Consider the following 11,394-nt stretch of genomic DNA (forward strand, 5'->3'; position numbering starts at 1 on the left):
AATACTGGTTGCTTGGTTTCGTAAGAATTCCAGCATCCATATGTAGATATAATGGTTAGTTTATGTGAACATTATTGTTAGTAAGTTTTAGTGACTACTGTAGTTTGTATATATTAATACTGATTTATTATAATACAATAGTATTGTATTAGTGTTGGAAATTTCCAACATAACTCCGGGGGAGATTTCTCGGGTCGCAGTGCAATGTTGAATACTGACATACCTATCCCGAAGTTAGTATTGATGTTAATATGTTAATATGTTAGTATGTTAGTACACACATAACGGATGTCCCGTAATTGTCAAGGACATACAAGAAACTTAAGTCTTGCAAAGAATTTCATGTTGAATGGAACATGTTATTGGGAATCATCTAAAGTTAATGACTAATAAAGCCTACAATAAACTCTGGGACTGGTGTTGCTATGACATGTAATGTTTTATGTTACTAAGTCTTAAAGTCTTGTAAACTCTCAGATACTCTAGACGAAATAATGTTATTATTAATAGCCTATACAACAAATTAAGAATTAAATCATACAATTTAAAGTAACTGAGAATCCACTGTGATGAGAATGTTCTGGGTCATTGTGACTTGTAACGATTTGTTACTTGACACCACAGCACAGTATCATCATGATTACTCAAATTGGATGGGAAATTATTGCTCTTAGTTAGAGCTATAATAGGCTTGTAGTTTCCGTTTGCATTGTTGAGCAAACTGCTCTAGTGGAAACATGTATTAAATATTGAAATATTAAATGATTAAGTTATCGGTAATCAGGAACTCTCTAAAGCTCACAATAAACTCAACAACTAGGGTCGCAGTGACATGTAATGGTGTATTACATAGTTGCTGAATTGTAGGCAAACTCAGAAAAAGTTCCTAAGAACTGATAACATTATTGTAAAATTGTATTCTACATTATTATACAGTAAAGTATTATTGGTTCATTCAAGATCAAGGAGACTATGACACTACAGTAAGGTCACTGTCTAAGGTCGCTGTGACTTTGTAACTATTGAGTTACTAGACAATAACATCACGCAGCATCATGATCACACCAAAATCAAATGAGGAAATTTAATTTAATGTGCACTGCCGTGCAGTAGTCATTCTGACTGATGGTATAACTAATTTGCTAACTAGCTAAAATAGTGGAAAATTAGAGAACTGAAAAGGTTTGTTCATTAAAATCAAGGAAGATTCTGAGTCGACAGTGAGATTAGCAGCCTAGTCATTCTGACTTGTGAGCTAATTGAATTGCAGCTCATAGGCTTGACACTATAAACTCATTAATACATCCTCAACTTTTAAATGAAATTTGAGTTTATTAAATCAGTCTACATAAGTATAGTCAACTGTAATTAATTGTGAGTACAGACAAGGCTAGTACTCAGTTGACACTAACTAAAGTCCCTAAACCTACCTAAATAAATGGTTTAAATTTCTAACCTACCTAAGTAAGGGACTAAGATAATTGTGAGCAAAAATGTACTCAAATTAACATTGGGAGCTGTATTGAGCTCGTGAACTGGTTGAGCTATATTGAGCTCATTAACAGTTAACAGAGTGAGCTATATTGAGCTCGTTAACAGTTAACAGGGTGAGCTCGTTAACATGGTGAGCTATATTGAGCTCGTTAACAGAGTTAACAGGGTGAGCTATATTGAGCCTCGTTAACAGAGTTAACAGGGTGAGCTATATTGAGCTCGTTAACATGGGGAGCTATATTGAGCTCATTAAGCATGTTAACAGGGTGAGTTATATTGAACTCGAATTAACGAGGTGGAGCATTGTATCGTTCAATTATCATGGCGAGCAGTGCTCGTATTAGCATGGGGAACATTAAAGCGCTCAATTGTTACGTTAACTCAGGGTGAGTTATATTGAACTCGAATTAACGAGGTGGAGCATTATAGCATTCAATTATCATGGCGTGCCAATATTGAGCTCGTATTCGCATGGGGCACTCAATTATTACGTTTAATTCAAATGTGAGCTATATTGAGCTCATTAAGCATGTTAATTAACAATGCTGATGTTTAATGATAATGCATTAAACAAAGGGAAACCTAAGCTTGCTGGAAATTAAATTACTGCTACTATTAATCCTATTCAAGATAATTTGTAACATTTTCCCAACCTAAACGTTTCACGGGTTATTAGTTCTCTGTAGACTCACTTACGTATTGGTAAGTTTGCAAGTTTGTTCGTGTTGCGCTCCTACAATAATTAAGCAGAAACGAAAGAAAAACAACTCAAAAATTGATGCAAGTATTTTCACTAACTCTTAGTGCAGAAAACATTGTATTAATAAGGTTTTCTTGGCAAACCTTAAGCGCAAGTATTTTGGATCTTGGTCCCAGTAAATTTATAATTATAGAAGTTGCTTGATGACTTCATAGTATTGCTAAATTCAGAAAATGCTAGATGCATTGATTGCTAGATTCTCTAGCCTAATATTATTAATTACCTAGGGAGTGCTAGATTCTCTAGCCTAATATGATCAATTACCTAGGGAGACTGAGTGTGGTCAATTACTACTTGTCGAGAATAATTCTAGGTCTGCAGTGGATTCAATGGCTTGGTCACTGTGACTTGTACTTGTTTAGGTTCGGACCACTGGTTTTCCACTGAGAGCTATGAAACATCTCGGCGAATACTAATTGTACTACATTCAATCTGGGTTTATTACTCGGCTGTGTTTCTCATTTTAGCTGGCTGCTGGAGAATTGATTTAATGCTGACTAATTTATTATTGTTGGCAGGCTTAGGCTTGTTCACATTCAGAACTTTACCAGTAAGTAAGTAGCCACCTGCAGATTGGAGCATATTCATGCCCAATCGTTTAACATGTCCAGTTATGAACTGGTAATAGTAGTCTGCTCCTATTAGTACATTTACATTGTTAAGGCGGTCAGACGTTAACTTGTTGTCAGCCAAATTAATTTCACGTTCCTGCAGGAAGTGGGCTGTGTACCCCAGACCCTTAATATCTAGGTCAAAAGGTATTTGATCTACAACAATGGCTTGGACAGCCTTGGCATGACTACCTAGTCGTACAAGCGGTTTAACTACTGAGTATCATGGGTTCTTCGATTTATCATGAACCCTGACAAGTTTAATTTTACCGGTCTGATTGGTTGTAAATTGAGTGCCTCTGCCGCTTTCTGAGTTATGAAAGTTCTCTGGGAACCTTGATCAAATAGTCCACGAGTGCTGATCTTGGCTCCTATGTTCTTTACTTGAAGATGGGCAGTAGGCAAAGCAGCATCCACTTGAGATGCATGTGAAATTACGCTGTACACATCTTGCACCTTGCAGCACTGTACTGGTGTAGATTCTCTACCTCCTATTCTAGGATTGACATAATTTGTCCTAACTAATTTGCACAGTGCAGCATGATGCTTGCCCCTTCTAAACCTATTGCAGGTGTTCAGTGGGGGTGTCACAGCTATTAACATTATGTGATTTGAGACACCTAGTACATTGTGTAACTGTTTGAGTCGTATGTGCTCTTGTGTCTCTATGAGGGTAATTGGTACATTTGTACAGAGAATGTTTTTGATTGCAAAACAAGCACATTCCCCATCCTACAGCTCGTTTAGGGTTACCGGTTTAGGTAAAACAGTACCTGCAGGTTGTGAAGGTTTTGCTGCTTGCATTTGCTTGTTATTTATTCTCTTGTGAGTACTTTTTTTTTTTTTTATTTTACATGCAGAGCATGCAAATTAAATACAATAAAAATACAGAATACATAAAGGAAAACAATAGACCACCGGCCAGAAGAGCCGACAGCATAGCACAACAAAACACATACACAAGAAAATCATGAAAAATACAGCATACATCAATGCACAAAACAGAATACAATGGCAATCCAGCAATCACAGTACAAAACAACACCTCCAGAAAAACAAAACATACAACAAGAGGCATAGCAGGAAACAGAACAGTGCAAACACAATACTGTCCAAACACGTACAACAGGTAAAGCAACATAAAATCAATACATTAATAAAAAACACACACCAAGCCATCCGCCTCGTAAACAAAAGGCGAGGCCAAAATAAACAATAACAAACACGCACACCTGAAAACAAAACAGGCATAAACACAACAACTAGCCTGAAGGACCAAGAATGCAACAACAAAGTACATCAAGAAACAAACAAATCAATACACAACCATACAAAGTCACTAAACACCGGCCTGAAAGGCTGACATCAAAAACACAAGAAAACAAAAGAAAAATACAACAAAACATCACAACACCACACCAAACACACAGCAAGCACACAGACTACGAAAAGATCTCATACTTGTCCAGCCACTCTTCCGCCGGAAAGCGAATACAGTACGCCTCCCAAAGTAACATAATGTCCTCCGAAACATCGTCACTATTGAGCGTACGAGGATCGGGCATTAACTCTGGCACACCTGCAATAAAACACTTAGCCCGACGAATCCAGATGGTAGAAGGGCACCACGGATCAGGGCGCACACGGTCAACAATTTCAAAATTCAACGGATGGTCAGCATCAATCGCCACTCCGGAGGCCAAGATGAGAGGGAGAGGCACCTTCCCACGAGGCCGGGCAATGGGCAGCACACTGGGAGCCTCCTCAGCTGCCTCACAGGGCCCCTCGTCAACCACCGAACGTTGTACCTGCTGGGACCCCCCACGCTTGGCATCCTTTTTTCAGCACCTGCTTGATGCATCGGCTCGCACCAGGACCCACACCATCCACGCCTGTAGGAGCAAACACCTCCCACTGCGTAGAACCTTCTGCAGGAGAAAGAACAGGAGGTAAATTAGACGCACAACCATCGTCAACAGCAGACACATGGACATCCAGCCACCACCAGCGTCGTAGAGCACGAAGCACCCGGAATCGCCACACCATCTCCCGAAGCACCACCCGCGTCGTAGTCCTTCATATCAGCCCAAGCAGTAGAAGAGCGCCTAGAACGCTTGGGCACTGGCCGCACATCCTCACAGCCGGAGGCGGACCCAGAACCACGGCCCTCACGAACCGGGCGAACCAACGCCCGTCGCAGTACTGCAGCAGCCTCAACCACATGGGGAACCGGGCCGCACACAACAGGATGCTCTGCAGCCCCCTCAACACCCAGCACAGCCGGAACACCGGGCGAGGGTGCAGGACCAGGCGCAGCAGCAGGAGTCGAGGAAGACGCAGACGCACTCGGCTGAGGGACAACAAGCACCGGGGGCATGTCGGGTGACGCAGGAGGGGCCGCATCAGCAGCGACTGGGACCTGCTCCACTTCATACCCGGAATCCACGCCCTGAGGGAGCGGCGGGAAATCCTCCTCCCGGAATAAGTTAACGGGTGCAGCAGGGGTCTCAGAGCACCCGGCAGCCTGATGCCCCAACTGGCCACACCGGAAACAAGTACGGGGCTGCCGGGCATAATACACCCGAACGTAGTAGCCCAGCAGCCGGACAGAAGATGGGATATCCGACCGCAGGCGCATACCTAATGTACGGACGTTCGTCTGCTTCCCAGCATACTTCCCCGAGGACAGCTTGTTCACCCGCACACTGATGACTACACCATACCTCCCGAAGAAGCGCCGGAGAAGGTCTTCAGGGAACTTCAGGGGCGCACCGTGCACATTGACATATGTCAGGGCACCACTTCAGTCCGAGATCGTAACGGAGCCGGCGCCATCCGGCAACTGCAATGAACGCCCCTCGTTCCGCCGGAGGAAGTCCCGATACTCCTCCTCCCCCACGAACTTGACAATCACCCGGTGGGCCGTAACAAGCTCAACGCCATACACAGCTTCCACCGGGACACGAAGCATGTCGCACATAACTAACTCAATGGCCGGATAACCAGCCTTACACGAGAATTCCAGGCCCACGGAATTTACCCGCAACACAGGAGGAATGGCCAGGCCCCCCATGTCAAAACGGCCACGTCAGCACGTAGCCAGGCAGGCAACAACACTGGACAGGAAGGGTAAGAGACCCCCACACCCCCTGCCGGCGAAAAACTGCAACCTCCCCAAACTGCCGGAGTGTTCAGGACGACACGTCTTCACCCTACGGCTGCTCAGGTGGAACTCCTCTTGTGAGTACTTGGTGTACTCTGGGAGCAATTACTGGGCTCTTGGGAGTGCTCTTTGGACTATTAGGTCTCTTAGGAGCACCTGTGGGGCTCTTGGGCCTTACTGACGAATCAGTGTTTGACTTATTGTTATTACATTTGATTATTAATACCCTTATTACCTGGTGACAGTGTCACTTTAGGAGTTCCAGGTAAGGAAACTGATGTGGGTACAGTTTCGGTGCATTCAGAAGAGGCATTAAGTGCCTGGTTAGCTGAATGATTGTTTATATTGCGCAAACCTGTAAATATATCCTGCATTGACAGGGCATTACCATTCTGGTATACATATAATTTATTGAGTGTGTCACCAGACAATTTTCTTTGGATGATAATTTTAGTCATCCACTCAGCAGTTGGGTGATCCACCTCTTTACTGAAGGAATTTAACAGTGACTCAAGCTGAAAACTAAAGGCTTGTAAAGAGTCAACTGATTGTTCTGGTGGAGATAAATCTAATAATTGGTGTACAAGGTTTATGACAGTCTTCTCATTGCTAGCACTTACTCTAGAAGGCTGGTGTGAGTAATTGTAATCATTACTTGAGTTGCTTTAGGCTTCTTGTTTAGCCTCAGCTTTAATTACAGCTTCGGCTGCTGCTGCAGCTTTAGCTTTATCATTTTCTGGTTCAGATTCACTGATTATTGCAGCTTCACTATGAGTTTCATCTGCAGCTTCACTTGTTTCTCTGGGTTCCTGTGAGGAGCTAGTTAATTCAGTAGCCTCATGCATTGACTTTATAGAATCCAGGGAACATTGAGAAGAGCTGTCTGAAAATTGATCAGACTCTGTAAATAAATCATTACGTGAAGTTGTATAAGATGAGATGTTAGAAAATGGTGGTTGAACTTCAGTTGTTGATCCGGTATAGTGATCAGTATTGATTAGAGGATTCTCCTCATCTTGAGGTAGCTCATGTATTTCATCTGAGCTGGGTGCTTGCTCGGGTGTAGGTCTACTACAAAAATGTTCTATCCACTCAGGAACATTTTGTGTCGCAAGCACTTTGTTATATTGATCTAACTTGTTTTGAATTGTATTCTCATAGTTGGTAAGATCAGATTCTATCAGACGTAATTCGTCTGGGTCAGTATTACTGCTAAGGAGTTTGTTCCTATAAGACTCGATTGTATCCTTCACCTGGACATATTTTTGGCTAGCTGCCTCTGTGGAAAGGTTTAGATCGAAGAAGTCAATTGAGTTGGTTTCTAAACAGTTGTCACATTCGTCAAGTAGTCTTGACAGGTGATTTTGAAGACCTCTCAGGATCATACCGATTCTCCTTAATATTGCAGGAGTAGACATTCTGGCTGTAAATTTGAGCCTTATAGGGCTTATATAGCTATTTGGACAGCTATGGCACTTGCTCCTTTATGTAGAGCAGGTATAATTATTGACAGCCTGATATTTTCTTGAGGCTGATTGTAATTTACCTCATTTAGAGGTTAGCTACCTACCTAATAATAAGCAACTAAGATTTGAGTGGTACCTTGGTCTCACTACAGGTGTTCCTTAGCTTAGCTCTTCAAAATCAGCCTTGGATGGGTAGTGAACTTACAGTAACACTCAAAGATGTTCATGGAAATATGCAATAAAATATAATTACACAATAAATGGTTAATCCCACCCTTGATAGGGTCAGCACAAGAATGAATAATATATGTACCACTAACTAGCTCAAGCCTAGTCGTGAGAATTTCTACCTAAGAAACTACAAATTTATTTAGTCTGCGTTTGTGCCAAATTCAGCACAATCACAGCCTAAATTCCTACCTAATAAAGGTTGGCAAAGATTATATTGTGGTGCAGTAATGTGAATATATAGTTGTGCTGTATTTTTTTTTTTTTTTGGATTTTGTAATTTTATATAATATATACACTGGTAGAAATTATGTGTATAAGAAATTAAATGAACACAAGAGAATTAATTGTGTTTGGCAAGTATTCTACTGCCGTAAATAATATTTAACTCCTGAATGTATATCCTAATTGTGGAATAAAATGTTATCAGGGTTAGTAATGATTAATTAGTATGGGATCAGCAATTTGTATTAGTATACTGGATCCTAAAATGTTATTGAATCCACTGACTTGAGTGAATCAGTGATTATGGATTGAATTTAGGTAATAATGGACAGTCTGCTGACAGCCGTATATTGAAATATTTGTACAGCCCAAATGGTTAACACATAATTGGTGTTAGTGATTAATATACAAGTTATGAGCTGTTGCTCCTGGTGCCCTGAAGATTCTTACCTCAGTATGAGGTATAGGTCTAAGTGTTGTGGGTAACTGACTGTGTCCCACAAGTGCTACCTTATACATGAGGTATAAGTAGCAATGAATTGGTATGAATTAGGTTAACCTATGTGTTACGCTGCCGCTAGACACAGTTAATAAATGTGGTTAGTCTAGACTACTTCACACGGTGATTAATTATTACTAATTAGTATGCATATATTTATAGTTATCCGGTTCGATAAGGACCATAATGTGGGATATCTGGAGCTTGACTCAATTTATTTAATTATTAAATTAATAAAATCAATTACGAAGGACCACCCACTTTTGAGAAAAGAGGGAAACTAATAAAAAGTGATCATTAGAAACACAAGGAAGAACCAGTGTCTATGGATAAATATTAGAAAGAATAATCACTTAAGTAAATAATGGACTGTATGGTTAATTAACTAAAGTCAGAGCCTCAAACATCTACATTGGGGGGTATTGCTAGAACTTCATATACGTCTAGGAACTAGTGTGGTTCGTGCACCAGTTCATTGTTGAATAAAGAATATTGTGACCAAAATACTATAGAATCAGTAGGCAAGTACAAATAGAAATTATAAAGATTATTAGCATTAGAAAGCAATCATCTAAATAAACACATTTTATCTCCAGTTCACATGACAAGCATTCAATTTGATAATATCATGAACATGCAGAATAAATTGGAGTAATTAAATGTGTACAAAAAGTCTTAGCTTTAAGACGATTTCTATGACATCGTTCACGCCTCGTCCTTGTGATCTCAGGATCTCCACGTAGAAGCCTTTAGAGGTGAATAACACGAAGGTAGTTAACGGCTTGTTGACTCCTCACATACGAGCTGTAATTTAAGGGATATTACGTAGCATTGAACTAGGCTACTTAAATCTCAATATTCATGAAATATAAAATAAAGATTAGTGCGGTACTAACGTTGGATTTTTTGTAGTCATTCGATGTAACGACAGACTGCCCACGACATATACAATCTCTAATGATGCATCAAGAAAGAATTATATACTTATCGAAAGTATGCAAAGTATGCTGAAGCCTGCCGGTATCGCGTCTCAGTCTCAAACTTCCACAATGTTGTACACGTGGTTGAGAGCTTGGCCTGAATATCGACGCGTTATTATTTGACCGAGCACTGCAGATCACAAAGAAGAAGAATTATTCGTTCTGAGTTGAGTACCAGTTTAATTCTTGCTGATAACCCACACACACAATGGCGTCTCCCCTCCCTCAACCCGCGTCCCCGCATTCACCACAGAAATTATTTATCACGAATAATATTATTTCACGCAATTGTGGTTGAAATACTTTAATAAAGACTGGGTTGTGGTTCTAGGGATTTAAATATTATTGCTTTCTCGTCTCATGGTGGTAAACGAGAAATGGAGAAGATTTTAGTTTTCTCCATGGCATTCACGCGTGACAGAAAAACTATTACTTGATAACAATTGTAACTAAAAACTCTCGGTTTAGAATTATTTGGGAGTTATGTTATCCATAAATAATTATCACACAGAATACTGATGATTTTAGAGAATCACATTCAATTCTCTAGCACACTGGCTATAAATGTGTTTAACTAGATATAATCTGACGAAATACTGGTGCTTGGTTTCGTAAGAATTCCAGCATCCATATGTAGATATAATGGTTAGTTTATGTGAACATTATTGTTAGTAAGTTTTAGTGACTACTGTAGTTAGTATATAATAATACTGATTTATTATAATACAACAGTATTGTATTAGTGTTGGAAATTTCCAACAATTAGTCTCTTTTAAGGCGTTTTTATTGGCATTGAGAGTTTATCGATCATGTGTAAGTTTGCGGTCTTCTTGCTCCTATAGTAACTTGTGGACCGCATTTTCTGGTTACTGTCGCTAAGGGTCACGTTTATGCCAGTGATGTCTTGCAGTATTCTTGCATCCATTTTCTAGCATAAGATAGGCATAGGGTCCCGCGGAATATGAAACAAATATTTCAGAGGTGTCCAAAATTCCGACACCAATTACTACTAACAATAATGTAAATCAATCAATCCTGTCATGTAAATTTGACAGTCAATCATGTAAAGAAATTTGGGTTTCGTTACGTCTCTGAGAAAATGCTACCTCATGCCTTATTACCTGATTTTGATTTATCAATAAAACTCATATAAAATCATTCTTAAACCACCAGTCTTGGAACCATAATAGATAAAAAAGTACTCTCCAAGATTTGGTGTAATTAAATCACCAATAAAAACAAGGTCTCCTTCCCATTGTCAATAAAGACAGTACCGTTTCCTGGGATGCGTCCCCTGGAGCAGGGCAGGGGACGCCATTAATTGACAAAAACAGATCATGCTCGCTCGCACAAGCTCCACGAAAACTTCCCGCGAATATCAGTGTTGGAGGACGCCAGATTCTCCTATCATCAACTTGACTTTGGTAGCCTTAAGGAAAGTGTTCTGTACCCAAGTGAACTGTTATATCTTATCATTTGTGGCCATTAATGTATATCAGGGCTGACCGGTTATCGGCTTGGCAAGCTACCCGAAACGGTTACTCATAAATTAATTAGACTAGATATAATATCTTACTCCTGATATAACTATCATATATTGGTTGCAGTTTATTACGTTGACTATTTGTCAGTTGAAATTGAAGGGGAAAGAGTCAATAGAAGCATATTATCAGGTTGCAACCCAGGCACGCTACGACGCCGTTACAGACTGATCCACTAGGAGACTCAGCTTACACAATGTGGACGAGCCTATTGCTTATTAAACAGGCTAGACTCTACATGACAGCTAAGCTGGAATATTTATATTACTAACCCAGTTTGGCATAGTTGACTAGCCATTAGTGGCAAATTTCTACCAATCGATAAATTTAAATTTGGTAGACTATATAATTAAACACCTCCAAATTTGTGCAGGAAAGCTACTTGTGGGAAAATTTGAATCATAGAGTCCGCTAGCGTATCATATAG

This window comes from Procambarus clarkii, chromosome 73 (genome assembly GCF_040958095.1).
Source record: "Procambarus clarkii isolate CNS0578487 chromosome 73, FALCON_Pclarkii_2.0, whole genome shotgun sequence".
Classification (NCBI taxonomy): domain Eukaryota; kingdom Metazoa; phylum Arthropoda; class Malacostraca; order Decapoda; family Cambaridae; genus Procambarus; species Procambarus clarkii.